We start from the raw sequence: 27039 nt of genomic DNA, 5'->3' as shown, positions 1-27039 counted from the left end.
CTGCAAACTTCACGTCATAAACATTTGTGAGTGTGTGCACAAAAACATCTACAGGTGCTCTGTGCATGTACAGTGATATTGATATAACGCTTGAAGATTTTGACATTACTACATCAGTGGGAGAGCTCTTTGCGCAAGACTCACTAACCATCCTATTAGAAAATGAGCTAAAAGAGTGCCTCAGATTCGTTTCAATATTTAAACTGTCATTTGCGTGTTGAAGTGCAAAAGCTTACAGCACCCGGTATTCCCGGGCGGTCACCCATCCAAGTACTGACCAGGCCCGGCCCTGCTTGGCTGCCGAGATCAGACGAGATCGGGCGTGTTCAGGGCGGTATGGCCGTAAGCGAGGGAACGCTTCAGAAACAGCCTTTTTATACATGCTGTGATGACACAGTCATGCTTACGTTTTCATGTTCTGTATACAAGCTGAATTCTCCAAACCGCAAAAATGTTGGACTTCCAAATGGTCCTAACACACTGTGTGCTCGCTGTCACTTTAACACTGTGCTGTGAGAACCTAACATGTGTTATTATCGTGATGTTACTGCGGGAAAAGCATTTTTGCAGCTCAATGTTGAAGCTGCAGTTAACAACAAAGGTTTGCATGTTCTCGCTGTAACACATGAAGTTTAGCACAATACTATAGTTTAAACGCTGTGACATTTGCAGCCTATAAAAGGTCTTTTATAGCGGGCTTCACTCGCTTACGGCCATACCACCCTGAACACGCCCGATCTCGTCTGATCTCGGAAGCTAAGCAGGGTCGGGCCTGGTCAGTACTTGGATGGGAGACCGCCTGGGAATACCAGGTGCTGTAAGCTTTTGCACTTCAACACACAAACGGCAGAGGGCGCTGCTGCTCACTCAGTGGAGGCAGCTTCAGGAAAGGCTTCGTGACAACGCTCCTGATTGCCTTTCGCTTTTGTGTAAAACAAAAAAACAACAAGAACGAAATATTTAGGAAATGCACAAACTTATTTATTCCGTAAATGCAGAAAATGTCTATGGCTAGTCCGTCTGGGCTCAGTAGTGAGGAACTTGTTAACCTTGTAGTGTGCAGCAGGCACAGTGTCCACCTGACACCCATGAGCAACGAGTTTTAATTCTTATTGGCTGCTGGCTGCGGTCCCGAAGAATACTGCGTAAATGCGCATCAATGTGATACCCTGAGCAGGGAACACGATATCATGGAGTTTCTAACATGGAGCAAGGTGAAGGTGATGCTACTATCCAGGACAGCCCCTGCTTAGCTTCAGAGGTCAGATGAGCTCAGGCGTGGTATGGCCGTAAGTGAGAGGCTTCCTCGACAACGGGGTTCATGTAGATACTGTAACCCATTTTGTTGTGATTTAAAAAACAATTTAGAGTGAAGGATATTGATTGGTTTCTATTTTTTTTAATACCTGCACATGACAGCACAGCTGTAATGCATACTCAATGCTGCAAACTTCACGTCATAAACATTTGTGAGTGTGTGCACAAAAACATCTACAGGTGCTCTGTGCATGTACAGTGATATTGATATAACGCTTGAAGATTTTGACATTACTACATGAGTGGGAGAGCTCTTTGCGCAAGACTCACTAACCATCCTATTAGAAAATGAGCTAAAAGAGTGCCTCAGATTCGTTTCAATATTTAAACTGTCATTTGCGTGTTGAAGTGCAAAAGCTTACAGCACCCGGTATTCCCGGGCGGTCACCCATCCAAGTACTGACCAGGCCCGGCCCTGCTTGGCTGCCGAGATCAGACGAGATCGGGCGTGTTCAGGGCGGTATGGCCGTAAGCGAGGGAACGCTTCAGAAACAGCCTTTTTATACATGCTGTGATGACACAGTCATGCTTACGTTTTCATGTTCTGTATACAAGCTGAATTCTCCAAACCGCAAAAATGTTGGACTTCCAAATGGTCCTAACACACTGTGTGCTCGCTGTCACTTTAACACTGTGCTGTGAGAACCTAACATGTGTTATTATCGTGATGTTACTGCGGGAAAAGCATTTTTGCAGCTCAATGTTGAAGCTGCAGTTAACAACAAAGGTTTGCATGTTCTCGCTGTAACACATGAAGTTTAGCACAATACTATAGTTTAAACGCTGTGACATTTGCAGCCTATAAAAGGTCTTTTATAGCGGGCTTCACTGGCTTACGGCCATACCACCCTGAACACGCCCGATCTCGTCTGATCTCGGAAGCCAAGCAGGGTCGGGCCTGGTCAGTACTTGGATGGGAGACCGCCTGGGAATACCAGGTGCTGTAAGCTTTTGCACTTCAACACACAAACGGCAGAGGGCGCTGCTGCTCACTCAGTGGAGGCAGCTTCAGGAAAGGCTTCGTGACAACGCTCCTGATTGCCTTTCGCTTTTGTGTAAAACAAAAAAACAACAAGAACGAAATATTTAGGAAATGCACAAACTTATTTATTCCGTAAATGCAGAAAATGTCTATGGCTAGTCCGTCTGGGCTCAGTAGTGAGGAACTTGTTAACCTTGTAGTGTGCAGCAGGCACAGTGTCCACCTGACACCCATGAGCAACGAGTTTTAATTCTTATTGGCTGCTGGCTGCGGTCCCGAAGAATACTGCGTAAATGCGCATCAATGTGATACCCTGAGCAGGGAACACGATATCATGGAGTTTCTAACATGGAGCAAGGTGAAGGTGATGCTACTATCCAGGACAGCCCCTGCTTAGCTTCAGAGGTCAGATGAGTTCAGGCGTGGTATGGCCGTAAGTGAGAGGCTTCCTCGACAACGGGGTTCATGTAGATACTGTAACCCATTTTGTTGTGATTTAAAAAACAATTTAGAGTGAAGGATATTGATTGGTTTCTATTTTTTTTAATACCTGCACATGACAGCACAGCTGTAATGCATACTCAATGCTGCAAACTTCACGTCATAAACATTTGTGAGTGTGTGCACAAAAACATCTACAGGTGCTCTGTGCATGTACAGTGATATTGATATAACGCTTGAAGATTTTGACATTACTACATCAGTGGGAGAGCTCTTTGCGCAAGACTCACTAACCATCCTATTAGAAAATGAGCTAAAAGAGTGCCTCAGATTCGTTTCAATATTTAAACTGTCATTTGCGTGTTGAAGTGCAAAAAGCTTACAGCACCCGGTATTCCCAGGCGGTCACCCATCCAAGTACTGACCAGGCCCGGCCCTGCTTGGCTGCCGAGATCAGACGAGATCGGGCGTGTTCAGGGCGGTATGGCCGTAAGCGAGGGAACGCTTCAGAAACAGCCTTTTTATACATGCTGTGATGACACAGTCATGCTTACGTTTTCATGTTCTGTATACAAGCTGAATTCTCCAAACCGCAAAAATGTTGGACTTCCAAATGGTCCTAACACACTGTGTGCTCGCTGTCACTTTAACACTGTGCTGTGAGAACCTAACATGTGTTATTATCGTGATGTTACTGCGGGAAAAGCATTTTTGCAGCTCAATGTTGAAGCTGCAGTTAACAACAAAGGTTTGCATGTTCTCGCTGTAACACATGAAGTTTAGCACAATACTATAGTTTAAACGCTGTGACATTTGCAGCCTATAAAAGGTCTTTTATAGCGGGCTTCACTGGCTTACGGCCATACCACCCTGAACACGCCCGATCTCGTCTGATCTCGGAAGCTAAGCAGGGTCGGGCCTGGTCAGTACTTGGATGGGAGACCGCCTGGGAATACCAGGTGCTGTAAGCTTTTGCACTTCAACACACAAACGGCAGAGGGCGCTGCTGCTCACTCAGTGGAGGCAGCTTCAGGAAAGGCTTCGTGACAACGCTCCTGATTGCCTTTCGCTTTTGTGTAAAACAAAAAAACAACAAGAACGAAATATTTAGGAAATGCACAAACTTATTTATTCCGTAAATGCAGAAAATGTCTATGGCTAGTCCGTCTGGGCTCAGTAGTGAGGAACTTGTTAACCTTGTAGTGTGCAGCAGGCACAGTGTCCACCTGACACCCATGAGCAACGAGTTTTAATTCTTATTGGCTGCTGGCTGCGGTCCCGAAGAATACTGCGTAAATGCGCATCAATGTGATACCCTGAGGAGGGAACACGATATCATGGAGTTTCTAACATGGAGCAAGGTGAAGGTGATGCTACTATCCAGGACAGCCCCTGCTTAGCTTCAGAGGTCAGATGAGCTCAGGCGTGGTATGGCCGTAAGTGAGAGGCTTCCTCGACAACGGGGTTCATGTAGATACTGTAACCCATTTTGTTGTGATTTAAAAAACAATTTAGAGTGAAGGATATTGATTGGTTTCTATTTTTTTTAATACCTGCACATGACAGCACAGCTGTAATGCATACTCAATGCTGCAAACTTCACATCATAAACATTTGTGAGTGTGTGCACAAAAACATCTACAGGTGCTCTGTGCATGTACAGTGATATTGATATAACGCTTGAAGATTTTGACATTACTACATCAGTGGGAGAGCTCTTTGCGCAAGACTCACTAACCATCCTATTAGAAAATGAGCTAAAAGAGTGCCTCAGATTCGTTTCAATATTTAAACTGTCATTTGCGTGTTGAAGTGCAAAAGCTTACAGCACCCGGTATTCCCAGGCGGTCACCCATCCAAGTACTGACCAGGCCCGGCCCTGCTTGGCTGCCGAGATCAGACGAGATCGGGCGTGTTCAGGGCGGTATGGCCGTAAGCGAGGGAACGCTTCAGAAACAGCCTTTTTATACATGCTGTGATGACACAGTCATGCTTACGTTTTCATGTTCTGTATACAAGCTGAATTCTCCAAACCGCAAAAATGTTGGACTTCCAAATGGTCCTAACACACTGTGTGCTCGCTGTCACTTTAACACTGTGCTGTGAGAACCTAACATGTGTTATTATCGTGATGTTACTGCGGGAAAAGCATTTTTGCAGCTCAATGTTGAAGCTGCAGTTAACAACAAAGGTTTGCATGTTCTCGCTGTAACACATGAAGTTTAGCACAATACTATAGTTTAAACGCTGTGACATTTGCAGCCTATAAAAGGTCTTTTATAGCGGGCTTCACTCGCTTACGGCCATACCACCCTGAACACGCCCGATCTCGTCTGATCTCGGAAGCTAAGCAGGGTCGGGCCTGGTCAGTACTTGGATGGGAGACCGCCTGGGAATACCAGGTGCTGTAAGCTTTTGCACTTCAACACACAAACGGCAGAGGGCGCTGCTGCTCACTCAGTGGAGGCAGCTTCAGGAAAGGCTTCGTGACAACGCTCCTGATTGCCTTTCGCTTTTGTGTAAAACAAAAAAACAACAAGAACGAAATATTTAGGAAATGCACAAACTTATTTATTCCGTAAATGCAGAAAATGTCTATGGCTAGTCCGTCTGGGCTCAGTAGTGAGGAACTTGTTAACCTTGTAGTGTGCAGCAGGCACAGTGTCCACCTGACACCCATGAGCAACGAGTTTTAATTCTTATTGGCTGCTGGCTGCGGTCCCGAAGAATACTGCGTAAATGCGCATCAATGTGATACCCTGAGCAGGGAACACGATATCATGGAGTTTCTAACATGGAGCAAGGTGAAGGTGATGCTACTATCCAGGACAGCCCCTGCTTAGCTTCAGAGGTCAGATGAGCTCAGGCGTGGTATGGCCGTAAGTGAGAGGCTTCCTCGACAACGGGGTTCATGTAGATACTGTAACCCATTTTGTTGTGATTTAAAAAACAATTTAGAGTGAAGGATATTGATTGGTTTCTATTTTTTTTAATACCTGCACATGACAGCACAGCTGTAATGCATACTCAATGCTGCAAACTTCACGTCATAAACATTTGTGAGTGTGTGCACAAAAACATCTACAGGTGCTCTGTGCATGTACAGTGATATTGATATAACGCTTGAAGATTTTGACATTACTACATCAGTGGGAGAGCTCTTTGCGCAAGACTCACTAACCATCCTATTAGAAAATGAGCTAAAAGAGTGCCTCAGATTCGTTTCAATATTTAAACTGTCATTTGCGTGTTGAAGTGCAAAAGCTTACAGCACCCGGTATTCCCAGGCGGTCACCCATCCAAGTACTGACCAGGCCCGGCCCTGCTTGGCTGCCGAGATCAGACGAGATCGGGCGTGTTCAGGGCGGTATGGCCGTAAGCGAGGGAACGCTTCAGAAACAGCCTTTTTATACATGCTGTGATGACACAGTCATGCTTACGTTTTCATGTTCTGTATACAAGCTGAATTCTCCAAACCGCAAAAATGTTGGACTTCCAAATGGTCCTAACACACTGTGTGCTCGCTGTCACTTTAACACTGTGCTGTGAGAACCTAACATGTGTTATTATCGTGATGTTACTGCGGGAAAAGCATTTTTGCAGCTCAATGTTGAAGCTGCAGTTAACAACAAAGGTTTGCATGTTCTCGCTGTAACACATGAAGTTTAGCACAATACTATAGTTTAAACGCTGTGACATTTGCAGCCTATAAAAGGTCTTTTATAGCGGGCTTCACTGGCTTACGGCCATACCACCCTGAACACGCCCGATCTCGTCTGATCTCGGAAGCCAAGCAGGGTCGGGCCTGGTCAGTACTTGGATGGGAGACCGCCTGGGAATACCAGGTGCTGTAAGCTTTTGCACTTCAACACACAAACGGCAGAGGGCGCTGCTGCTCACTCAGTGGAGGCAGCTTCAGGAAAGGCTTCGTGACAACGCTCCTGATTGCCTTTCGCTTTTGTGTAAAACAAAAAAACAACAAGAACGAAATATTTAGGAAATGCACAAACTTATTTATTCCGTAAATGCAGAAAATGTCTATGGCTAGTCCGTCTGGGCTCAGTAGTGAGGAACTTGTTAACCTTGTAGTGTGCAGCAGGCACAGTGTCCACCTGACACCCATGAGCAACGAGTTTTAATTCTTATTGGCTGCTGGCTGCGGTCCCGAAGAATACTGCGTAAATGCGCATCAATGTGATACCCTGAGCAGGGAACACGATATCATGGAGTTTCTAACATGGAGCAAGGTGAAGGTGATGCTACTATCCAGGACAGCCCCTGCTTAGCTTCAGAGGTCAGATGAGTTCAGGCGTGGTATGGCCGTAAGTGAGAGGCTTCCTCGACAACGGGGTTCATGTAGATACTGTAACCCATTTTGTTGTGATTTAAAAAACAATTTAGAGTGAAGGATATTGATTGGTTTCTATTTTTTTTAATACCTGCACATGACAGCACAGCTGTAATGCATACTCAATGCTGCAAACTTCACGTCATAAACATTTGTGAGTGTGTGCACAAAAACATCTACAGGTGCTCTGTGCATGTACAGTGATATTGATATAACGCTTGAAGATTTTGACATTACTACATCAGTGGGAGAGCTCTTTGCGCAAGACTCACTAACCATCCTATTAGAAAATGAGCTAAAAGAGTGCCTCAGATTCGTTTCAATATTTAAACTGTCATTTGCGTGTTGAAGTGCAAAAAGCTTACAGCACCCGGTATTCCCAGGCGGTCACCCATCCAAGTACTGACCAGGCCCGGCCCTGCTTGGCTGCCGAGATCAGACGAGATCGGGCGTGTTCAGGGCGGTATGGCCGTAAGCGAGGGAACGCTTCAGAAACAGCCTTTTTATACATGCTGTGATGACACAGTCATGCTTACGTTTTCATGTTCTGTATACAAGCTGAATTCTCCAAACCGCAAAAATGTTGGACTTCCAAATGGTCCTAACACACTGTGTGCTCGCTGTCACTTTAACACTGTGCTGTGAGAACCTAACATGTGTTATTATCGTGATGTTACTGCGGGAAAAGCATTTTTGCAGCTCAATGTTGAAGCTGCAGTTAACAACAAAGGTTTGCATGTTCTCGCTGTAACACATGAAGTTTAGCACAATACTATAGTTTAAACGCTGTGACATTTGCAGCCTATAAAAGGTCTTTTATAGCGGGCTTCACTGGCTTACGGCCATACCACCCTGAACACGCCCGATCTCGTCTGATCTCGGAAGCTAAGCAGGGTCGGGCCTGGTCAGTACTTGGATGGGAGACCGCCTGGGAATACCAGGTGCTGTAAGCTTTTGCACTTCAACACACAAACGGCAGAGGGCGCTGCTGCTCACTCAGTGGAGGCAGCTTCAGGAAAGGCTTCGTGACAACGCTCCTGATTGCCTTTCGCTTTTGTGTAAAACAAAAAAACAACAAGAACGAAATATTTAGGAAATGCACAAACTTATTTATTCCGTAAATGCAGAAAATGTCTATGGCTAGTCCGTCTGGGCTCAGTAGTGAGGAACTTGTTAACCTTGTAGTGTGCAGCAGGCACAGTGTCCACCTGACACCCATGAGCAACGAGTTTTAATTCTTATTGGCTGCTGGCTGCGGTCCCGAAGAATACTGCGTAAATGCGCATCAATGTGATACCCTGAGGAGGGAACACGATATCATGGAGTTTCTAACATGGAGCAAGGTGAAGGTGATGCTACTATCCAGGACAGCCCCTGCTTAGCTTCAGAGGTCAGATGAGCTCAGGCGTGGTATGGCCGTAAGTGAGAGGCTTCCTCGACAACGGGGTTCATGTAGATACTGTAACCCATTTTGTTGTGATTTAAAAAACAATTTAGAGTGAAGGATATTGATTGGTTTCTATTTTTTTTAATACCTGCACATGACAGCACAGCTGTAATGCATACTCAATGCTGCAAACTTCACATCATAAACATTTGTGAGTGTGTGCACAAAAACATCTACAGGTGCTCTGTGCATGTACAGTGATATTGATATAACGCTTGAAGATTTTGACATTACTACATCAGTGGGAGAGCTCTTTGCGCAAGACTCACTAACCATCCTATTAGAAAATGAGCTAAAAGAGTGCCTCAGATTCGTTTCAATATTTAAACTGTCATTTGCGTGTTGAAGTGCAAAAGCTTACAGCACCCGGTATTCCCAGGCGGTCACCCATCCAAGTACTGACCAGGCCCGGCCCTGCTTGGCTGCCGAGATCAGACGAGATCGGGCGTGTTCAGGGCGGTATGGCCGTAAGCGAGGGAACGCTTCAGAAACAGCCTTTTTATACATGCTGTGATGACACAGTCATGCTTACGTTTTCATGTTCTGTATACAAGCTGAATTCTCCAAACCGCAAAAATGTTGGACTTCCAAATGGTCCTAACACACTGTGTGCTCGCTGTCACTTTAACACTGTGCTGTGAGAACCTAACATGTGTTATTATCGTGATGTTACTGCGGGAAAAGCATTTTTGCAGCTCAATGTTGAAGCTGCAGTTAACAACAAAGGTTTGCATGTTCTCGCTGTAACACATGAAGTTTAGCACAATACTATAGTTTAAACGCTGTGACATTTGCAGCCTATAAAAGGTCTTTTATAGCGGGCTTCACTCGCTTACGGCCATACCACCCTGAACACGCCCGATCTCGTCTGATCTCGGAAGCTAAGCAGGGTCGGGCCTGGTCAGTACTTGGATGGGAGACCGCCTGGGAATACCAGGTGCTGTAAGCTTTTGCACTTCAACACACAAACGGCAGAGGGCGCTGCTGCTCACTCAGTGGAGGCAGCTTCAGGAAAGGCTTCGTGACAACGCTCCTGATTGCCTTTCGCTTTTGTGTAAAACAAAAAAACAACAAGAACGAAATATTTAGGAAATGCACAAACTTATTTATTCCGTAAATGCAGAAAATGTCTATGGCTAGTCCGTCTGGGCTCAGTAGTGAGGAACTTGTTAACCTTGTAGTGTGCAGCAGGCACAGTGTCCACCTGACACCCATGAGCAACGAGTTTTAATTCTTATTGGCTGCTGGCTGCGGTCCCGAAGAATACTGCGTAAATGCGCATCAATGTGATACCCTGAGCAGGGAACACGATATCATGGAGTTTCTAACATGGAGCAAGGTGAAGGTGATGCTACTATCCAGGACAGCCCCTGCTTAGCTTCAGAGGTCAGATGAGCTCAGGCGTGGTATGGCCGTAAGTGAGAGGCTTCCTCGACAACGGGGTTCATGTAGATACTGTAACCCATTTTGTTGTGATTTAAAAAACAATTTAGAGTGAAGGATATTGATTGGTTTCTATTTTTTTTAATACCTGCACATGACAGCACAGCTGTAATGCATACTCAATGCTGCAAACTTCACGTCATAAACATTTGTGAGTGTGTGCACAAAAACATCTACAGGTGCTCTGTGCATGTACAGTGATATTGATATAACGCTTGAAGATTTTGACATTACTACATCAGTGGGAGAGCTCTTTGCGCAAGACTCACTAACCATCCTATTAGAAAATGAGCTAAAAGAGTGCCTCAGATTCGTTTCAATATTTAAACTGTCATTTGCGTGTTGAAGTGCAAAAGCTTACAGCACCCGGTATTCCCAGGCGGTCACCCATCCAAGTACTGACCAGGCCCGGCCCTGCTTGGCTGCCGAGATCAGACGAGATCGGGCGTGTTCAGGGCGGTATGGCCGTAAGCGAGGGAACGCTTCAGAAACAGCCTTTTTATACATGCTGTGATGACACAGTCATGCTTACGTTTTCATGTTCTGTATACAAGCTGAATTCTCCAAACCGCAAAAATGTTGGACTTCCAAATGGTCCTAACACACTGTGTGCTCGCTGTCACTTTAACACTGTGCTGTGAGAACCTAACATGTGTTATTATCGTGATGTTACTGCGGGAAAAGCATTTTTGCAGCTCAATGTTGAAGCTGCAGTTAACAACAAAGGTTTGCATGTTCTCGCTGTAACACATGAAGTTTAGCACAATACTATAGTTTAAACGCTGTGACATTTGCAGCCTATAAAAGGTCTTTTATAGCGGGCTTCACTGGCTTACGGCCATACCACCCTGAACACGCCCGATCTCGTCTGATCTCGGAAGCCAAGCAGGGTCGGGCCTGGTCAGTACTTGGATGGGAGACCGCCTGGGAATACCAGGTGCTGTAAGCTTTTGCACTTCAACACACAAACGGCAGAGGGCGCTGCTGCTCACTCAGTGGAGGCAGCTTCAGGAAAGGCTTCGTGACAACGCTCCTGATTGCCTTTCGCTTTTGTGTAAAACAAAAAAACAACAAGAACGAAATATTTAGGAAATGCACAAACTTATTTATTCCGTAAATGCAGAAAATGTCTCTGGCTAGTCCGTCTGGGCTCAGTAGTGAGGAACTTGTTAACCTTGTAGTGTGCAGCAGGCACAGTGTCCACCTGACACCCATGAGCAACGAGTTTTAATTCTTATTGGCTGCTGGCTGCGGTCCCGAAGAATACTGCGTAAATGCGCATCAATGTGATACCCTGAGCAGGGAACACGATATCATGGAGTTTCTAACATGGAGCAAGGTGAAGGTGATGCTACTATCCAGGACAGCCCCTGCTTAGCTTCAGAGGTCAGATGAGTTCAGGCGTGGTATGGCCGTAAGTGAGAGGCTTCCTCGACAACGGGGTTCATGTAGATACTGTAACCCATTTTGTTGTGATTTAAAAAACAATTTAGAGTGAAGGATATTGATTGGTTTCTATTTTTTTTAATACCTGCACATGACAGCACAGCTGTAATGCATACTCAATGCTGCAAACTTCACGTCATAAACATTTGTGAGTGTGTGCACAAAAACATCTACAGGTGCTCTGTGCATGTACAGTGATATTGATATAACGCTTGAAGATTTTGACATTACTACATCAGTGGGAGAGCTCTTTGCGCAAGACTCACTAACCATCCTATTAGAAAATGAGCTAAAAGAGTGCCTCAGATTCGTTTCAATATTTAAACTGTCATTTGCGTGTTGAAGTGCAAAAAGCTTACAGCACCCGGTATTCCCAGGCGGTCACCCATCCAAGTACTGACCAGGCCCGGCCCTGCTTGGCTGCCGAGATCAGACGAGATCGGGCGTGTTCAGGGCGGTATGGCCGTAAGCGAGGGAACGCTTCAGAAACAGCCTTTTTATACATGCTGTGATGACACAGTCATGCTTACGTTTTCATGTTCTGTATACAAGCTGAATTCTCCAAACCGCAAAAATGTTGGACTTCCAAATGGTCCTAACACACTGTGTGCTCGCTGTCACTTTAACACTGTGCTGTGAGAACCTAACATGTGTTATTATCGTGATGTTACTGCGGGAAAAGCATTTTTGCAGCTCAATGTTGAAGCTGCAGTTAACAACAAAGGTTTGCATGTTCTCGCTGTAACACATGAAGTTTAGCACAATACTATAGTTTAAACGCTGTGACATTTGCAGCCTATAAAAGGTCTTTTATAGCGGGCTTCACTGGCTTACGGCCATACCACCCTGAACACGCCCGATCTCGTCTGATCTCGGAAGCTAAGCAGGGTCGGGCCTGGTCAGTACTTGGATGGGAGACCGCCTGGGAATACCAGGTGCTGTAAGCTTTTGCACTTCAACACACAAACGGCAGAGGGCGCTGCTGCTCACTCAGTGGAGGCAGCTTCAGGAAAGGCTTCGTGACAACGCTCCTGATTGCCTTTCGCTTTTGTGTAAAACAAAAAAACAACAAGAACGAAATATTTAGGAAATGCACAAACTTATTTATTCCGTAAATGCAGAAAATGTCTATGGCTAGTCCGTCTGGGCTCAGTAGTGAGGAACTTGTTAACCTTGTAGTGTGCAGCAGGCACAGTGTCCACCTGACACCCATGAGCAACGAGTTTTAATTCTTATTGGCTGCTGGCTGCGGTCCCGAAGAATACTGCGTAAATGCGCATCAATGTGATACCCTGAGGAGGGAACACGATATCATGGAGTTTCTAACATGGAGCAAGGTGAAGGTGATGCTACTATCCAGGACAGCCCCTGCTTAGCTTCAGAGGTCAGATGAGCTCAGGCGTGGTATGGCCGTAAGTGAGAGGCTTCCTCGACAACGGGGTTCATGTAGATACTGTAACCCATTTTGTTGTGATTTAAAAAACAATTTAGAGTGAAGGATATTGATTGGTTTCTATTTTTTTTAATACCTGCACATGACAGCACAGCTGTAATGCATACTCAATGCTGCAAACTTCACATCATAAACATTTGTGAGTGTGTGCACAAAAACATCTACAGGTGCTCTGTGCATGTACAGTGATATTGATATAACGCTTGAAGATTTTGACATTACTACATCAGTGGGAGAGCTCTTTGCGCAAGACTCACTAACCATCCTATTAGAAAATGAGCTAAAAGAGTGCCTCAGATTCGTTTCAATATTTAAACTGTCATTTGCGTGTTGAAGTGCAAAAGCTTACAGCACCCGGTATTCCCAGGCGGTCACCCATCCAAGTACTGACCAGGCCCGGCCCTGCTTGGCTGCCGAGATCAGACGAGATCGGGCGTGTTCAGGGCGGTATGGCCGTAAGCGAGGGAACGCTTCAGAAACAGCCTTTTTATACATGCTGTGATGACACAGTCATGCTTACGTTTTCATGTTCTGTATACAAGCTGAATTCTCCAAACCGCAAAAATGTTGGACTTCCAAATGGTCCTAACACACTGTGTGCTCGCTGTCACTTTAACACTGTGCTGTGAGAACCTAACATGTGTTATTATCGTGATGTTACTGCGGGAAAAGCATTTTTGCAGCTCAATGTTGAAGCTGCAGTTAACAACAAAGGTTTGCATGTTCTCGCTGTAACACATGAAGTTTAGCACAATACTATAGTTTAAACGCTGTGACATTTGCAGCCTATAAAAGGTCTTTTATAGCGGGCTTCACTCGCTTACGGCCATACCACCCTGAACACGCCCGATCTCGTCTGATCTCGGAAGCTAAGCAGGGTCGGGCCTGGTCAGTACTTGGATGGGAGACCGCCTGGGAATACCAGGTGCTGTAAGCTTTTGCACTTCAACACACAAACGGCAGAGGGCGCTGCTGCTCACTCAGTGGAGGCAGCTTCAGGAAAGGCTTCGTGACAACGCTCCTGATTGCCTTTCGCTTTTGTGTAAAACAAAAAAACAACAAGAACGAAATATTTAGGAAATGCACAAACTTATTTATTCCGTAAATGCAGAAAATGTCTATGGCTAGTCCGTCTGGGCTCAGTAGTGAGGAACTTGTTAACCTTGTAGTGTGCAGCAGGCACAGTGTCCACCTGACACCCATGAGCAACGAGTTTTAATTCTTATTGGCTGCTGGCTGCGGTCCCGAAGAATACTGCGTAAATGCGCATCAATGTGATACCCTAAGCAGGGAACACGATATCATGGAGTTTCTAACATGGAGCAAGGTGAAGGTGATGCTACTATCCAGGACAGCCCCTGCTTAGCTTCAGAGGTCAGATGAGCTCAGGCGTGGTATGGCCGTAAGTGAGAGGCTTCCTCGACAACGGGGTTCATGTAGATACTGTAACCCATTTTGTTGTGATTTAAAAAACAATTTAGAGTGAAGGATATTGATTGGTTTCTATTTTTTTTAATACCTGCACATGACAGCACAGCTGTAATGCATACTCAATGCTGCAAACTTCACGTCATAAACATTTGTGAGTGTGTGCACAAAAACATCTACAGGTGCTCTGTGCATGTACAGTGATATTGATATAACGCTTGAAGATTTTGACATTACTACATCAGTGGGAGAGCTCTTTGCGCAAGACTCACTAACCATCCTATTAGAAAATGAGCTAAAAGAGTGCCTCAGATTCGTTTCAATATTTAAACTGTCATTTGCGTGTTGAAGTGCAAAAGCTTACAGCACCCGGTATTCCCAGGCGGTCACCCATCCAAGTACTGACCAGGCCCGGCCCTGCTTGGCTGCCGAGATCAGACGAGATCGGGCGTGTTCAGGGCGGTATGGCCGTAAGCGAGGGAACGCTTCAGAAACAGCCTTTTTATACATGCTGTGATGACACAGTCATGCTTACGTTTTCATGTTCTGTATACAAGCTGAATTCTCCAAACCGCAAAAATGTTGGACTTCCAAATGGTCCTAACACACTGTGTGCTCGCTGTCACTTTAACACTGTGCTGTGAGAACCTAACATGTGTTATTATCGTGATGTTACTGCGGGAAAAGCATTTTTGCAGCTCAATGTTGAAGCTGCAGTTAACAACAAAGGTTTGCATGTTCTCGCTGTAACACATGAAGTTTAGCACAATACTATAGTTTAAACGCTGTGACATTTGCAGCCTATAAAAGGTCTTTTATAGCGGGCTTCACTGGCTTACGGCCATACCACCCTGAACACGCCCGATCTCGTCTGATCTCGGAAGCTAAGCAGGGTCGGGCCTGGTCAGTACTTGGATGGGAGACCGCCTGGGAATACCAGGTGCTGTAAGCTTTTGCACTTCAACACACAAACGGCAGAGGGCGCTGCTGCTCACTCAGTGGAGGCAGCTTCAGGAAAGGCTTCGTGACAACGCTCCTGATTGCCTTTCGCTTTTGTGTAAAACAAAAAAACAACAACAACGAAATATTTAGGAAATGCACAAACTTATTTATTCCGTAAATGCAGAAAATGTCTATGGCTAGTCCGTCTGGGCTCAGTAGTGAGGAACTTGTTAACCTTGTAGTGTGCAGCAGGCACAGTGTCCACCTGACACCCATGAGCAACGAGTTTTAATTCTTATTGGCTGCTGGCTGCGGTCCCGAAGAATACTGCGTAAATGCGCATCAATGTGATACCCTGAGGAGGGAACACGATATCATGGAGTTTCTAACATGGAGCAAGGTGAAGGTGATGCTACTATCCAGGACAGCCCCTGCTTAGCTTCAGAGGTCAGATGAGTTCAGGCGTGGTATGGCCGTAAGTGAGAGGCTTCCTCGACAACGGGGTTCATGTAGATACTGTAACCCATTTTGTTGTGATTTAAAAAACAATTTAGAGTGAAGGATATTGATTGGTTTCTATTTTTTTTAATACCTGCACATGACAGCACAGCTGTAATGCATACTCAATGCTGCAAACTTCACATCATAAACATTTGTGAGTGTGTGCACAAAAACATCTACAGGTGCTCTGTGCATGTACAGTGATATTGATATAACGCTTGAAGATTTTGACATTACTACATCAGTGGGAGAGCTCTTTGCGCAAGACTCACTAACCATCCTATTAGAAAATGAGCTAAAAGAGTGCCTCAGATTCGTTTCAATATTTAAACTGTCATTTGCGTGTTGAAGTGCAAAAGCTTACAGCACCCGGTATTCCCAGGCGGTCACCCATCCAAGTACTGACCAGGCCCGGCCCTGCTTGGCTGCCGAGATCAGACGAGATCGGGCGTGTTCAGGGCGGTATGGCCGTAAGCGAGGGAACGCTTCAGAAACAGCCTTTTTATACATGCTGTGATGACACAGTCATGCTTACGTTTTCATGTTCTGTATACAAGCTGAATTCTCCAAACCGCAAAAATGTTGGACTTCCAAATGGTCCTAACACACTGTGTGCTCGCTGTCACTTTAACACTGTGCTGTGAGAACCTAACATGTGTTATTATCGTGATGTTACTGCGGGAAAAGCATTTTTGCAGCTCAATGTTGAAGCTGCAGTTAACAACAAAGGTTTGCATGTTCTCGCTGTAACACATGAAGTTTAGCACAATACTATAGTTTAAACGCTGTGACATTTGCAGCCTATAAAAGGTCTTTTATAGCGGGCTTCACTCGCTTACGGCCATACCACCCTGAACACGCCCGATCTCGTCTGATCTCGGAAGCTAAGCAGGGTCGGGCCTGGTCAGTACTTGGATGGGAGACCGCCTGGGAATACCAGGTGCTGTAAGCTTTTGCACTTCAACACACAAACGGCAGAGGGCGCTGCTGCTCACTCAGTGGAGGCAGCTTCAGGAAAGGCTTCGTGACAACGCTCCTGATTGCCTTTCGCTTTTGTGTAAAACAAAAAAACAACAAGAACGAAATATTTAGGAAATGCACAAACTTATTTATTCCGTAAATGCAGAAAATGTCTATGGCTAGTCCGTCTGGGCTCAGTAGTGAGGAACTTGTTAACCTTGTAGTGTGCAGCAGGCACAGTGTCCACCTGACACCCATGAGCAACGAGTTTTAATTCTTATTGGCTGCTGGCTGCGGTCCCGAAGAATACTGCGTAAATGCGCATCAATGTGATACCCTGAGCAGGGAACACGATATCATGGAGTTTCTAACATGGAGCAAGGTGAAGGTGATGCTACTATCCAGGACAGCCCCTGCTTAGCTTCAGAGGTCAGATGAGCTCAGGCGTGGTATGGCCGTAAGTGAGAGGCTTCCTCGACAACGGGGTTCATGTAGATACTGTAACCCATTTTGTTGTGATTTAAAAAACAATTTAGAGTGAAGGATATTGATTGGTTTCTATTTTTTTTAATACCTGCACATGACAGCACAGCTGTAATGCATACTCAATGCTGCAAACTTCACGTCATAAACATTTGTGAGTGTGTGCACAAAAACATCTACAGGTGCTCTGTGCATGTACAGTGATATTGATATAACGCTTGAAGATTTTGACATTACTACATCAGTGGGAGAGCTCTTTGCGCAAGACTCACTAACCATCCTATTAGAAAATGAGCTAAAAGAGTGCCTCAGATTCGTTTCAATATTTAAACTGTCATTTGCGTGTTGAAGTGCAAAAGCTTACAGCACCCGGTATTCCCAGGCGGTCACCCATCCAAGTACTGACCAGGCCCGGCCCTGCTTGGCTGCCGAGATCAGACGAGATCGGGCGTGTTCAGGGCGGTATGGCCGTAAGCGAGGGAACGCTTCAGAAACAGCCTTTTTATACATGCTGTGATGACACAGTCATGCTTACGTTTTCATGTTCTGTATACAAGCTGAATTCTCCAAACCGCAAAAATGTTGGACTTCCAAATGGTCCTAACACACTGTGTGCTCGCTGTCACTTTAACACTGTGCTGTGAGAACCTAACATGTGTTATTATCGTGATGTTACTGCGGGAAAAGCATTTTTGCAGCTCAATGTTGAAGCTGCAGTTAACAACAAAGGTTTGCATGTTCTCGCTGTAACACATGAAGTTTAGCACAATACTATAGTTTAAACGCTGTGACATTTGCAGCCTATAAAAGGTCTTTTATAGCGGGCTTCACTCGCTTACGGCCATACCACCCTGAACACGCCCGATCTCGTCTGATCTCGGAAGCTAAGCAGGGTCGGGCCTGGTCAGTACTTGGATGGGAGACCGCCTGGGAATACCAGGTGCTGTAAGCTTTTGCACTTCAACACACAAACGGCAGAGGGCGCTGCTGCTCACTCAGTGGAGGCAGCTTCAGGAAAGGCTTCGTGACAACGCTCCTGATTGCCTTTCGCTTTTGTGTAAAACAAAAAAACAACAACAACGAAATATTTAGGAAATGCACAAACTTATTTATTCCGTAAATGCAGAAAATGTCTATGGCTAGTCCGTCTGGGCTCAGTAGTGAGGAACTTGTTAACCTTGTAGTGTGCAGCAGGCACAGTGTCCACCTGACACCCATGAGGAACGAGTTTTAATTCTTATTGGCTGCTGGCTGCGGTCCCGAAGAATACTGCGTAAATGCGCATCAATGTGATACCCTGAGCAGGGACCACGATATCATGGAGTTTCTAACATGGAGCAAGGTGAAGGTGATGCTACTATCCAGGACAGCCCCTGCTTAGCTTCAGAGGTCAGATGAGCTCAGGCGTGGTATGGCCGTAAGTGAGAGGCTTCCTCGACAACGGGGTTCATGTAGATACTGTAACCCAAAAACAATTTAGAGTGAAGGATATTGATTGGTTTCTATTTTTTTTAATACCTGCACATGACAGCACAGCTGTAATGCATACTCAATGCTGCAAACTTCACGTCATAAACATTTGTGAGTGTGTGCACAAAAACATCTACAGGTGCTCTGTGCATGTACAGTGATATTGATATAACGCTTGAAGATTTTGACATTACTACATCAGTGGGAGAGCTCTTTGCGCAAGACTCACTAACCATCCTATTAGAAAATGAGCTAAAAGAGTGCCTCAGATTCGTTTCAATATTTAAACTGTCATTTGCGTGTTGAAGTGCAAAAGCTTACAGCACCCGGTATTCCCAGGCGGACACCCATCCAAGTACTGACCAGGCCCGGCCCTGCTTGGCTGCCGAGATCAGACGAGATCGGGCGTGTTCAGGGCGGTATGGCCGTAAGCGAGGGAACGCTTCAGAAACAGCCTTTTTATACATGCTGTGATGACACAGTCATGCTTACGTTTTCATGTTCTGTATACAAGCTGAATTCTCCAAACCGCAAAAATGTTGGACTTCCAAATGGTCCTAACACACTGTGTGCTCGCTGTCACTTTAACACTGTGCTGTGAGAACCTAACATGTGTTATTATCGTGATGTTACTGCGGGAAAAGCATTTTTGCAGCTCAATGTTGAAGCTGCAGTTAACAACAAAGGTTTGCATGTTCTCGCTGTAACACATGAAGTTTAGCACAATACTATAGTTTAAACGCTGTGACATTTGCAGCCTATAAAAGGTCTTTTATAGCGGGCTTCACTCGCTTACGGCCATACCACCCTGAACACGCCCGATCTCGTCTGATCTCGGAAGCTAAGCAGGGTCGGGCCTGGTCAGTACTTGGATGGGAGACCGCCTGGGAATACCAGGTGCTGTAAGCTTTTGCACTTCAACACACAAACGGCAGAGGGCGCTGCTGCTCACTCAGTGGAGGCAGCTTCAGGAAAGGCTTCGTGACAACGCTCCTGATTGCCTTTCGCTTTTGTGTAAAACAAAAAAACAACAAGAACGAAATATTTAGGAAATGCACAAACTTATTTATTCCGTAAATGCAGAAAATGTCTATGGCTAGTCCGTCTGGGCTCAGTAGTGAGGAACTTGTTAACCTTGTAGTGTGCAGCAGGCACAGTGTCCACCTGACACCCATGAGCAACGAGTTTTAATTCTTATTGGCTGCTGGCTGCGGTCCCGAAGAATACTGCGTAAATGCGCATCAATGTGATACCCTGAGGAGGGAACACGATATCATGGAGTTTCTAACATGGAGCAAGGTGAAGGTGATGCTACTATCCAGGACAGCCCCTGCTTAGCTTCAGAGGTCAGATGAGTTCAGGCGTGGTATGGCCGTAAGTGAGAGGCTTCCTCGACAACGGGGTTCATGTAGATACTGTAACCCATTTTGTTGTGATTTAAAAAACAATTTAGAGTGAAGGATATTGATTGGTTTCTATTTTTTTTAATACCTGCACATGACAGCACAGCTGTAATGCATACTCAATGCTGCAAACTTCACGTCATAAACATTTGTGAGTGTGTGCACAAAAACATCTACAGGTGCTCTGTGCATGTACAGTGATATTGATATAACGCTTGAAGATTTTGACATTACTACATCAGTGGGAGAGCTCTTTGCGCAAGACTCACTAACCATCCTATTAGAAAATGAGCTAAAAGAGTGCCTCAGATTCGTTTCAATATTTAAACTGTCATTTGCGTGTTGAAGTGCAAAAGCTTACAGCACCCGGTATTCCCAGGCGGTCACCCATCCAAGTACTGACCAGGCCTGCTTGGCTGCTTGGCTGCCGAGATCAGACGAGATCGGGCGTGTTCAGGGCGGTATGGCCGTAAGCGAGGGAACGCTTCAGAAACAGCCTTTTTATACATGCTGTGATGACACAGTCATGCTTACGTTTTCATGTTCTGTATACAAGCTGAATTCTCCAAACCGCAAAAATGTTGGACTTCCAAATGGTCCTAACACACTGTGTGCTCGCTGTCACTTTAACACTGTGCTGTGAGAACCTAACATGTGTTATTATCGTGATGTTACTGCGGGAAAAGCATTTTTGCAGCTCAATGTTGAAGCTGCAGTTAACAACAAAGGTTTGCATGTTCTCGCTGTAACACATGAAGTTTAGCACAATACTATAGTTTAAACGCTGTGACATTTGCAGCCTATAAAAGGTCTTTTATAGCGGGCTTCACTCGCTTACGGCCATACCACCCTGAACACGCCCGATCTCGTCTGATCTCGGAAGCTAAGCAGGGTCGGGCCTGGTCAGTACTTGGATGGGAGACCGCCTGGGAATACCAGGTGCTGTAAGCTTTTGCACTTCAACACACAAACGGCAGAGGGCGCTGCTGCTCACTCAGTGGAGGCAGCTTCAGGAAAGGCTTCGTGACAACGCTCCTGATTGCCTTTCGCTTTTGTGTAAAACAAAAAAACAACAAGAACGAAATATTTAGGAAATGCACAAACTTATTTATTCCGTAAATGCAGAAAATGTCTATGGCTAGTCCGTCTGGGCTCAGTAGTGAGGAACTTGTTAACCTTGTAGTGTGCAGCAGGCACAGTGTCCACCTGACACCCATGAGCAACGAGTTTTAATTCTTATTGGCTGCTGGCTGCGGTCCTCGACAACGGGGTTCATGTCGATACTGTAACCCATTTTGTTGTGATTTAAAAAACAATTTAGAGTGAAGGATATTGATTGGTTTCTATTTTTTTTAATACCTGCACATGACAGCACAGCTGTAATGCATACTCAATGCTGCAAACTTCACGTCATAAACATTTGTGAGTGTGTGCACAAAAACATCTACAGGTGCTCTGTGCATGTACAGTGATATTGATATAACGCTTGAAGATTTTGACATTACTACATCAGTGGGAGAGCTCTTTGCGCAAGACTCACTAACCATCCTATTAGAAAATGAGCTAAAAGAGTGCCTCAGATTCGTTTCAATATTTAAACTGTCATTTGCGTGTTGAAGTGCAAAAGCTTACAGCACCCGGTATTCCCGGGCGGTCACCCATCCAAGTACTGACCAGGCCCGGCCCTGCTTAGCTGCCGAGATCAGACGAGATCGGGGGTGTTCAGGGCGGTATGGCCGTAAGCGAGGGAACGCTTCAGAAACAGCCTTTTTATACATGCTGTGATGACACAGTCATGCTTACGTTTTCATGTTCTGTATACAAGCTGAATTCTCCAAACCGCAAAAATGTTGGACTTCCAAATGGTCCTAACACACTGTGTGCTCGCTGTCACTTTAACACTGTGCTGTGAGAACCTAACATGTGTTATTATCGTGATGTTACTGCGGGAAAAGCATTTTTGCAGCTCAATGTTGAAGCTGCAGTTAACAACAAAGGTTTGCATGTTCTCGCTGTAACACATGAAGTTTAGCACAATACTATAGTTTAAACGCTGTGACATTTGCAGCCTATAAAAGGTCTTTTATAGCGGGCTTCACTTGCTTACGGCCATACCACCCTGAACACGCCCGATCTCGTCTGATCTCGGAAGCTAAGCAGGGTCGGGCCTGGTCAGTACTTGGATGGGAGACCGCCTGGGAATACCAGGTGCTGTAAGCTTTTGCACTTCAACACACAAACGGCAGAGGGCGCTGCTGCTCACTCAGTGGAGGCAGCTTCAGGAAAGGCTTCGTGACAACGCTCCTGATTGCCTTTCGCTTTTGTGTAAAACAAAAAAACAACAAGAACGAAATATTTAGGAAATGCACAAACTTATTTATTCCGTAAATGCAGAAAATGTCTATGGCTAGTCCGTCTGGGCTCAGTAGTGAGGAACTTGTTAACCTTGTAGTGTGCAGCAGGCACAGTGTCCACCTGACACCCATGAGCAACGAGTTTTAATTCTTATTGGCTGCTGGCTGCGGTCCCGAAGAATACTGCGTAAATGCGCATCAATGTGATACCCTGAGCAGGGAACACGATATCATGGAGTTTCTAACATGGAGCAAGGTGAAGGTGATGCTACTATCCAGGACAGCCCCTGCTTAGCTTCAGAGGTCAGATGAGCTCAGGCGTGGTATGGCCGTAAGTGAGAGGCTTCCTCGACAACGGGGTTCATGTCGATACTGTAACCCATTTTGTTGTGATTTAAAAAACAATTTAGAGTGAAGGATATTGATTGGTTTCTATTTTTTTTAATACCTGCACATGACAGCACAGCTGTAATGCATACTCAATGCTGCAAACTTCACGTCATAAACATTTGTGAGTGTGTGCACAAAAACATCTACAGGTGCTCTGTGCATGTACAGTGATATTGATATAACGCTTGAAGATTTTGACATTACTACATCAGTGGGAGAGCTCTTTGCGCAAGACTCACTAACCATCCTATTAGAAAATGAGCTAAAAGAGTGCCTCAGATTCGTTTCAATATTTAAACTGTCATTTGCGTGTTGAAGTGCAAAAGCTTACAGCACCCGGTATTCCCAGGCGGTCACCCATCCAAGTACTGACCAGGCCCGGCCCTGCTTGGCTGCCGAGATCAGACGAGCTCGGGCGTGTTCAGGGCGGTATGGCCGTAAGCGAGGGAACGCTTCAGAAACAGCCTTTTTATACATGCTGTGATGACACAGTCATGCTTACGTTTTCATGTTCTGTATACAAGCTGAATTCTCCAAACCGCAAAAATGTTGGACTTCCAAATGGTCCTAACACACTGTGTGCTCGCTGTCACTTTAACACTGTGCTGTGAGAACCTAACATGTGTTATTATCGTGATGTTACTGCGGGAAAAGCATTTTTGCAGCTCAATGTTGAAGCTGCAGTTAACAACAAAGGTTTGCATGTTCTCGCTGTAACACATGAAGTTTAGCACAATACTATAGTTTAAACGCTGTGACATTTGCAGCCTATAAAAGGTCTTTTATAGCGGGCTTCACTCGCTTACGGCCATACCACCCTGAACACGCCCGATCTCGTCTGATCTCGGAAGCTAAGCAGGGTCGGGCCTGGTCAGTACTTGGATGGGAGACCGCCTGGGAATACCAGGTGCTGTAAGCTTTTGCACTTCAACACACAAACGGCAGAGGGCGCTGCTGCTCACTCAGTGGAGGCAGCTTCAGGAAAGGCTTCGTGACAACGCTCCTGATTGCCTTTCGCTTTTGTGTAAAACAAAAAAACAACAAGAACGAAATATTTAGGAAATGCACAAACTTATTTATTCCGTAAATGCAGAAAATGTCTATGGCTAGTCCGTCTGGGCTCAGTAGTGAGGAACTTGTTAACCTTGTAGTGTGCAGCAGGCACAGTGTCCACCTGACACCCATGAGCAACGAGTTTTAATTCTTATTGGCTGCTGGCTGCGGTCCCGAAGAATACTGCGTAAATGCGCATCAATGTGATACCCTGAGCAGGGAACACGATATCATGGAGTTTCTAACATGGAGCAAGGTGAAGGTGATGCTACTATCCAGGACAGCCCCTGCTTAGCTTCAGAGGTCAGATGAGTTCAGGCGTGGTATGGCCGTAAGTGAGAGGCTTCCTCGACAACGGGGTTCATGTAGATACTGTAACCCATTTTGTTGTGATTTAAAAAACAATTTAGAGTGAAGGATATTGATTGGTTTCTATTTTTTTTAATACCTGCACATGACAGCACAGCTGTAATGCATACTCAATGCTGCAAACTTCACGTCATAAACATTTGTGAGTGTGTGCACAAAAACATCTACAGGTGCTCTGTGCATGTACAGTGATATTGATATAACGCTTGAAGATTTTGACATTACTACATCAGTGGGAGAGCTCTTTGCGCAAGACTCACTAACCATCCTATTAGAAAATGAGCTAAAAGAGTGCCTCAGATTCGTTTCAATATTTAAACTGTCATTTGCGTGTTGAAGTGCAAAAGCTTACAGCACCCGGTATTCCCAGGCGGTCACCCATCCAAGTACTGACCAGGCCCGGCCCTGCTTGGCTGCCGAGATCAGACGAGATCGGGCGTGTTCAGGGCGGTATGGCCGTAAGCGAGGGAACGCTTCAGAAACAGCCTTTTTATACATGCTGTGATGACACAGTCATGCTTACGTTTTCATGTTCTGTATACAAGCTGAATTCTCCAAACCGCAAAAATGTTGGACTTCCAAATGGTCCTAACACACTGTGTGCTCGCTGTCACTTTAACACTGTGCTGTGAGAACCTAACATGTGTTATTATCGTGATGTTACTGCGGGAAAAGCATTTTTGCAGCTCAATGTTGAAGCTGCAGTTAACAACAAAGGTTTGCATGTTCTCGCTGTAACACATGAAGTTTAGCACAATACTATAGTTTAAACGCTGTGACATTTGCAGCCTATAAAAGGTCTTTTATAGCGGGCTTCACTCGCTTACGGCCATACCACCCTGAACACGCCCGATCTCGTCTGATCTCGGAAGCTAAGCAGGGTCGGGCCTGGTCAGTACTTGGATGGGAGACCGCCTGGGAATACCAGGTGCTGTAAGCTTTTGCACTTCAACACACAAACGGCAGAGGGCGCTGCTGCTCACTCAGTGGAGGCAGCTTCAGGAAAGGCTTCGTGACAACGCTCCTGATTGCCTTTCGCTTTTGTGTAAAACAAAAAAACAACAAGAACGAAATATTTAGGAAATGCACAAACTTATTTATTCCGTAAATGCAGAAAATGTCTATGGCTAGTCCGTCTGGGCTCAGTAGTGAGGAACTTGTTAACCTTGTAGTGTGCAGCAGGCACAGTGTCCACCTGACACCCATGAGCAACGAGTTTTAATTCTTATTGGCTGCTGGCTGCGGTCCCGAAGAATACTGCGTAAATGCGCATCAATGTGATACCCTGAGCAGGGAACACGATATCATGGAGTTTCTAACATGGAGCAAGGTGAAGGTGATGCTACTATCCAGGACAGCCCCTGCTTAGCTTCAGAGGTCAGATGAGCTCAGGCGTGGTATGGCCGTAAGTGAGAGGCTTCCTCGACAACGGGGTTCATGTAGATACTGTAACCCATTTTGTTGTGATTTAAAAAACAATTTAGAGTGAAGGATATTGATTGGTTTCTATTTTTTTTAATACCTGCACATGACAGCACAGCTGTAATGCATACTCAATGCTGCAAACTTCACGTCATAAACATTTGTGAGTGTGTGCACAAAAACATCTACAGGTGCTCTGTGCATGTACAGTGATATTGATATAACGCTTGAAGATTTTGACATTACTACATCAGTGGGAGAGCTCTTTGCGCAAGACTCACTAACCATCCTATTAGAAAATGAGCTAAAAGAGTGCCTCAGATTCGTTTCAATATTTAAACTGTCATTTGCGTGTTGAAGTGCAAAAGCTTACAGCACCCGGTATTCCCAGGCGGTCACCCATCCAAGTACTGACCAGGCCCGGCCCTGCTTGGCTGCCGAGATCAGACGAGATCGGGCGTGTTCAGGGCGGTATGGCCGTAAGCGAGGGAACGCTTCAGAAACAGCCTTTTTATACATGCTGTGATGACACAGTCATGCTTACGTTTTCATGTTCTGTATACAAGCTGAATTCTCCAAACCGCAAAAATGTTGGACTTCCAAATGGTCCTAACACACTGTGTGCTCGCTGTCACTTTAACACTGTGCTGTGAGAACCTAACATGTGTTATTATCGTGATGTTACTGCGGGAAAAGCATTTTTGCAGCTCAATGTTGAAGCTGCAGTTAACAACAAAGGTTTGCATGTTCTCGCTGTAACACATGAAGTTTAGCACAATACTATAGTTTAAACGCTGTGACATTTGCAGCCTATAAAAGGTCTTTTATAGCGGGCTTCACTCGCTTACGGCCATACCACCCTGAACACGCCCGATCTCGTCTGATCTCGGAAGCTAAGCAGGGTCGGGCCTGGTCAGTACTTGGATGGGAGACCGCCTGGGAATACCAGGTGCTGTAAGCTTTTGCACTTCAACACACAAACGGCAGAGGGCGCTGCTGCTCACTCAGTGGAGGCAGCTTCAGGAAAGGCTTCGTGACAACGCTCCTGATTGCCTTTCGCTTTTGTGTAAAACAAAAAAACAACAAGAACGAAATATTTAGGAAATGCACAAACTTATTTATTCCGTAAATGCAGAAAATGTCTATGGCTAGTCCGTCTGGGCTCAGTAGTGAGGAACTTGTTAACCTTGTAGTGTGCAGCAGGCACAGTGTCCGCCTGACACCCATGAGCAACGAGTTTTAATTCTTATTGGCTGCTGGCTGCGGTCCCGAAGAATACTGCGTAAATGCGCATCAATGTGATACCCTGAGCAGGGAACACGATATCATGGAGTTTCTAACATGGAGCAAGGTGAAGGTGATGCTACTATCCAGGACAGCCCCTGCT

The 27039-nt window shown here is 45.5% G+C and overlaps 37 non-coding genes and 1 pseudogene across 37 annotated transcripts; 19 read left to right on the top strand and 19 right to left on the bottom strand.

The window, feature by feature from the left end:
• Window positions 1-229: 229 nt before the first annotated feature.
• LOC134621583 (5S ribosomal RNA) lies at window positions 230-348 on the bottom strand. The gene has a single exon (XR_010092335.1). It is a non-coding gene; the product is annotated as a 5S ribosomal RNA (ribosomal RNA).
• A 357-nt stretch (window positions 349-705) lies between these two features.
• On the top strand, window positions 706-824 carry LOC134621937 (5S ribosomal RNA). Its single transcript, XR_010092650.1, has one exon. It is a non-coding gene; the product is annotated as a 5S ribosomal RNA (ribosomal RNA).
• Window positions 825-1672: 848 nt separating this feature from the next.
• On the bottom strand, window positions 1673-1791 carry LOC134621581 (5S ribosomal RNA). The gene has a single exon (XR_010092333.1). It is a non-coding gene; the product is annotated as a 5S ribosomal RNA (ribosomal RNA).
• Window positions 1792-2148: 357 nt separating this feature from the next.
• LOC134622125 (5S ribosomal RNA) lies at window positions 2149-2267 on the top strand. The gene has a single exon (XR_010092828.1). It is a non-coding gene; the product is annotated as a 5S ribosomal RNA (ribosomal RNA).
• Window positions 2268-3116: 849 nt separating this feature from the next.
• On the bottom strand, window positions 3117-3235 carry LOC134622307 (5S ribosomal RNA). Its single transcript, XR_010092999.1, has one exon. It is a non-coding gene; the product is annotated as a 5S ribosomal RNA (ribosomal RNA).
• Window positions 3236-3592: 357 nt separating this feature from the next.
• On the top strand, window positions 3593-3711 carry LOC134621936 (5S ribosomal RNA). Its single transcript, XR_010092649.1, has one exon. It is a non-coding gene; the product is annotated as a 5S ribosomal RNA (ribosomal RNA).
• An 848-nt stretch (window positions 3712-4559) lies between these two features.
• Window positions 4560-4678, bottom strand: LOC134622305 (5S ribosomal RNA). The gene has a single exon (XR_010092997.1). It is a non-coding gene; the product is annotated as a 5S ribosomal RNA (ribosomal RNA).
• A 357-nt stretch (window positions 4679-5035) lies between these two features.
• LOC134621935 (5S ribosomal RNA) lies at window positions 5036-5154 on the top strand. Its single transcript, XR_010092648.1, has one exon. It is a non-coding gene; the product is annotated as a 5S ribosomal RNA (ribosomal RNA).
• Window positions 5155-6002: 848 nt separating this feature from the next.
• LOC134622304 (5S ribosomal RNA) lies at window positions 6003-6121 on the bottom strand. Its single transcript, XR_010092996.1, has one exon. It is a non-coding gene; the product is annotated as a 5S ribosomal RNA (ribosomal RNA).
• Window positions 6122-6478: 357 nt separating this feature from the next.
• On the top strand, window positions 6479-6597 carry LOC134622124 (5S ribosomal RNA). The gene has a single exon (XR_010092827.1). It is a non-coding gene; the product is annotated as a 5S ribosomal RNA (ribosomal RNA).
• An 849-nt stretch (window positions 6598-7446) lies between these two features.
• Window positions 7447-7565, bottom strand: LOC134622303 (5S ribosomal RNA). The gene has a single exon (XR_010092995.1). It is a non-coding gene; the product is annotated as a 5S ribosomal RNA (ribosomal RNA).
• Window positions 7566-7922: 357 nt separating this feature from the next.
• LOC134621933 (5S ribosomal RNA) lies at window positions 7923-8041 on the top strand. Its single transcript, XR_010092647.1, has one exon. It is a non-coding gene; the product is annotated as a 5S ribosomal RNA (ribosomal RNA).
• Window positions 8042-8889: 848 nt separating this feature from the next.
• Window positions 8890-9008, bottom strand: LOC134622302 (5S ribosomal RNA). Its single transcript, XR_010092994.1, has one exon. It is a non-coding gene; the product is annotated as a 5S ribosomal RNA (ribosomal RNA).
• A 357-nt stretch (window positions 9009-9365) lies between these two features.
• On the top strand, window positions 9366-9484 carry LOC134621932 (5S ribosomal RNA). Its single transcript, XR_010092646.1, has one exon. It is a non-coding gene; the product is annotated as a 5S ribosomal RNA (ribosomal RNA).
• Window positions 9485-10332: 848 nt separating this feature from the next.
• LOC134622301 (5S ribosomal RNA) lies at window positions 10333-10451 on the bottom strand. The gene has a single exon (XR_010092993.1). It is a non-coding gene; the product is annotated as a 5S ribosomal RNA (ribosomal RNA).
• A 357-nt stretch (window positions 10452-10808) lies between these two features.
• LOC134622123 (5S ribosomal RNA) lies at window positions 10809-10927 on the top strand. The gene has a single exon (XR_010092826.1). It is a non-coding gene; the product is annotated as a 5S ribosomal RNA (ribosomal RNA).
• Window positions 10928-11776: 849 nt separating this feature from the next.
• On the bottom strand, window positions 11777-11895 carry LOC134622299 (5S ribosomal RNA). Its single transcript, XR_010092992.1, has one exon. It is a non-coding gene; the product is annotated as a 5S ribosomal RNA (ribosomal RNA).
• Window positions 11896-12252: 357 nt separating this feature from the next.
• LOC134621931 (5S ribosomal RNA) lies at window positions 12253-12371 on the top strand. The gene has a single exon (XR_010092645.1). It is a non-coding gene; the product is annotated as a 5S ribosomal RNA (ribosomal RNA).
• An 848-nt stretch (window positions 12372-13219) lies between these two features.
• LOC134622298 (5S ribosomal RNA) lies at window positions 13220-13338 on the bottom strand. The gene has a single exon (XR_010092991.1). It is a non-coding gene; the product is annotated as a 5S ribosomal RNA (ribosomal RNA).
• A 357-nt stretch (window positions 13339-13695) lies between these two features.
• Window positions 13696-13814, top strand: LOC134621930 (5S ribosomal RNA). The gene has a single exon (XR_010092644.1). It is a non-coding gene; the product is annotated as a 5S ribosomal RNA (ribosomal RNA).
• An 848-nt stretch (window positions 13815-14662) lies between these two features.
• On the bottom strand, window positions 14663-14781 carry LOC134622297 (5S ribosomal RNA). Its single transcript, XR_010092990.1, has one exon. It is a non-coding gene; the product is annotated as a 5S ribosomal RNA (ribosomal RNA).
• A 357-nt stretch (window positions 14782-15138) lies between these two features.
• LOC134621928 (5S ribosomal RNA) lies at window positions 15139-15257 on the top strand. Its single transcript, XR_010092642.1, has one exon. It is a non-coding gene; the product is annotated as a 5S ribosomal RNA (ribosomal RNA).
• Window positions 15258-16105: 848 nt separating this feature from the next.
• Window positions 16106-16224, bottom strand: LOC134622296 (5S ribosomal RNA). The gene has a single exon (XR_010092989.1). It is a non-coding gene; the product is annotated as a 5S ribosomal RNA (ribosomal RNA).
• A 357-nt stretch (window positions 16225-16581) lies between these two features.
• On the top strand, window positions 16582-16700 carry LOC134621927 (5S ribosomal RNA). The gene has a single exon (XR_010092641.1). It is a non-coding gene; the product is annotated as a 5S ribosomal RNA (ribosomal RNA).
• An 848-nt stretch (window positions 16701-17548) lies between these two features.
• Window positions 17549-17667, bottom strand: LOC134622295 (5S ribosomal RNA). Its single transcript, XR_010092988.1, has one exon. It is a non-coding gene; the product is annotated as a 5S ribosomal RNA (ribosomal RNA).
• Window positions 17668-18024: 357 nt separating this feature from the next.
• On the top strand, window positions 18025-18143 carry LOC134621926 (5S ribosomal RNA). Its single transcript, XR_010092640.1, has one exon. It is a non-coding gene; the product is annotated as a 5S ribosomal RNA (ribosomal RNA).
• Window positions 18144-18975: 832 nt separating this feature from the next.
• On the bottom strand, window positions 18976-19094 carry LOC134621629 (5S ribosomal RNA). Its single transcript, XR_010092378.1, has one exon. It is a non-coding gene; the product is annotated as a 5S ribosomal RNA (ribosomal RNA).
• Window positions 19095-19451: 357 nt separating this feature from the next.
• On the top strand, window positions 19452-19570 carry LOC134621925 (5S ribosomal RNA). Its single transcript, XR_010092639.1, has one exon. It is a non-coding gene; the product is annotated as a 5S ribosomal RNA (ribosomal RNA).
• An 848-nt stretch (window positions 19571-20418) lies between these two features.
• Window positions 20419-20539, bottom strand: LOC134621801 (5S ribosomal RNA; annotated as a pseudogene).
• Window positions 20540-20896: 357 nt separating this feature from the next.
• On the top strand, window positions 20897-21015 carry LOC134621924 (5S ribosomal RNA). Its single transcript, XR_010092638.1, has one exon. It is a non-coding gene; the product is annotated as a 5S ribosomal RNA (ribosomal RNA).
• Window positions 21016-21689: 674 nt separating this feature from the next.
• Window positions 21690-21808, bottom strand: LOC134621524 (5S ribosomal RNA). Its single transcript, XR_010092278.1, has one exon. It is a non-coding gene; the product is annotated as a 5S ribosomal RNA (ribosomal RNA).
• Window positions 21809-22165: 357 nt separating this feature from the next.
• LOC134621923 (5S ribosomal RNA) lies at window positions 22166-22284 on the top strand. The gene has a single exon (XR_010092637.1). It is a non-coding gene; the product is annotated as a 5S ribosomal RNA (ribosomal RNA).
• Window positions 22285-23132: 848 nt separating this feature from the next.
• On the bottom strand, window positions 23133-23251 carry LOC134621701 (5S ribosomal RNA). Its single transcript, XR_010092447.1, has one exon. It is a non-coding gene; the product is annotated as a 5S ribosomal RNA (ribosomal RNA).
• Window positions 23252-23608: 357 nt separating this feature from the next.
• LOC134621922 (5S ribosomal RNA) lies at window positions 23609-23727 on the top strand. Its single transcript, XR_010092636.1, has one exon. It is a non-coding gene; the product is annotated as a 5S ribosomal RNA (ribosomal RNA).
• Window positions 23728-24575: 848 nt separating this feature from the next.
• On the bottom strand, window positions 24576-24694 carry LOC134622293 (5S ribosomal RNA). Its single transcript, XR_010092986.1, has one exon. It is a non-coding gene; the product is annotated as a 5S ribosomal RNA (ribosomal RNA).
• Window positions 24695-25051: 357 nt separating this feature from the next.
• On the top strand, window positions 25052-25170 carry LOC134621921 (5S ribosomal RNA). The gene has a single exon (XR_010092635.1). It is a non-coding gene; the product is annotated as a 5S ribosomal RNA (ribosomal RNA).
• Window positions 25171-26018: 848 nt separating this feature from the next.
• LOC134622292 (5S ribosomal RNA) lies at window positions 26019-26137 on the bottom strand. Its single transcript, XR_010092985.1, has one exon. It is a non-coding gene; the product is annotated as a 5S ribosomal RNA (ribosomal RNA).
• A 357-nt stretch (window positions 26138-26494) lies between these two features.
• Window positions 26495-26613, top strand: LOC134621920 (5S ribosomal RNA). Its single transcript, XR_010092634.1, has one exon. It is a non-coding gene; the product is annotated as a 5S ribosomal RNA (ribosomal RNA).
• Window positions 26614-27039: the final 426 nt, after the last annotated feature.

This window comes from Pelmatolapia mariae, linkage group LG23 (assembly GCF_036321145.2).
Source record: "Pelmatolapia mariae isolate MD_Pm_ZW linkage group LG23, Pm_UMD_F_2, whole genome shotgun sequence".
NCBI lineage: Eukaryota > Metazoa > Chordata > Actinopteri > Cichliformes > Cichlidae > Pelmatolapia > Pelmatolapia mariae.
This window is presented reverse-complemented; position numbering and strand designations above follow the sequence as displayed.